This window comes from Lepisosteus platostomus, unplaced genomic scaffold (genome assembly GCF_059453375.1).
Source record: "Lepisosteus platostomus isolate fLepPlt1 unplaced genomic scaffold, fLepPlt1.hap1 Scaffold_48_H1, whole genome shotgun sequence".
Classification (NCBI taxonomy): Eukaryota; Metazoa; Chordata; class Actinopteri; order Semionotiformes; family Lepisosteidae; genus Lepisosteus; species Lepisosteus platostomus.
Genome location: NW_028291668.1, coordinates 614,039 through 615,526, shown reverse-complemented (window position 1 = coordinate 615,526; position 1,488 = coordinate 614,039). Strand labels below are relative to the sequence as shown.

Sequence of the window (1,488 nt, the reverse complement as noted above, 5' to 3'; positions counted from 1 at the left end):
GCTGCCCCCTTCTGTCCCTTGTCGACCGAACAGAGGACTGTAAAGGATACCGCCAAGAAACTTTAGGATGCTGGTTGGAATCCAGCTCCAAAGAAGCCCCTTTGGGTGTTATGTCATCAAAAAGTAAGAACAGCGAATCTCCCTTTGATCAAAAGCGCAACAGAACTGTTTTCCGTGGAGCAGGTTTCTGACCCGTAGACCTGTTTTATTCGTAGGGCAGGGCGCATTCCCAAACGCGAATCTCATGTTTTAGAAATGCTTTGGGCGGCGTGAAGTGAAAATTAGAAATGGGCTCCAGATGCACATGGAAGCAATCAAGTGTTTAATCCGAGCTGTTTCAAAGACTGCTCAAGAGCTTTCCTTTCACAGAGGCGCAACGATTAATGATGGGGGTGCACCCTTCAATGCGCCTTACGACTCTAGGGAGTGATTGAGACGTACGTAGCGTGTGCTCATTTCCCTCTATTCCCCGTGTTGCAGTGGTAGGATGACATAAATTCCTGCTTCGACACGTAACGGCATTATAATCAAGTGCAGGAGCTGAGGGCTTTAGTTTTGTTTCGTTTTTCATGGCGTTCGTAAGCGCGCAAATCAAAGGCAATTCCTGCGTCTAACAGGAATGTAAATGCTTTGGAAAGTGCAGTGTGGTGCAGCTTGTAAAATCCTTGTCCACATTTGTGGTTTGTTGATGTTTTTTCTGTCTGCCAAAGTTGCATTTTGACATCCGGACGGGGAGACTTTATCATTTGAAAGTGAAGCCAGCCTTAAACCCTCTGAGGCATGTCTGTCTGCCGGCACGTATTTTGTCAAAGGTATTTATTTTTTTTTAACAGAGAGCGACTTTGAAAACGTTTCCGCAGCCACCTCGCACTCCGTGTTAGATTATAGGAGGAATGCGGCGGGGGTGAGCTCGCTGTAGTCGTGGCCGAGTGGTTAAGGCGATGGACTCGAAATCCGTTGAGAACTCCCTGCGCAGGTTTGAATCCTGCCGACTATGGCGTTTGCCACACGTATCCTTGTGCCTCTGTGGCAAAGGCGAAGTGCCGCTTCTCCTTTCCTGGTACTATAAATACGCTAAATCACTTGGCCCTGCTGCCATGGAAATGAGTTCTTCAGACCTCTGGTGCTCTACTTATGCCTTTGAAAACCTAATGAATAAAGCTGAAAGAACCGACACGATATGTAGGTGCTCGTAAAGCACGCAGTAAAGAACTGTTAACAGCAAGGGTTTCAGTGGGTTAACTGAGGAGAAGGCGTGATCGTTAATTGTTGACTTTTTATTTGGTGTTAGAAACACTCTTACTGTGCATGACGTGCAACAAATGTACCCACAGAAATTGCATCACGCTTTCATGTATGCTATTGCAGACACCAACGTTGCCTAGATAGAAAACCGAAATAGCCGTGGGTTTGCTTGCTGGTCTGAAGGATCTCTCTTCGAATCGCTATCATTTGTCAATAGAAGTAAAAGGCGCTGCACAGAGAGGA

General features: G+C 46.5%; 1 non-coding gene across 1 annotated transcript; it reads left to right on the top strand.

Moving 5' to 3' along the window:
• The first annotated feature begins 915 nt into the window (after nt 1-915).
• On the top strand, nt 916-997 carry trnas-cga (transfer RNA serine (anticodon CGA)). The gene has a single exon. It is a non-coding gene; the product is annotated as a tRNA-Ser (tRNA).
• Nucleotides 998-1,488: the final 491 nt, after the last annotated feature.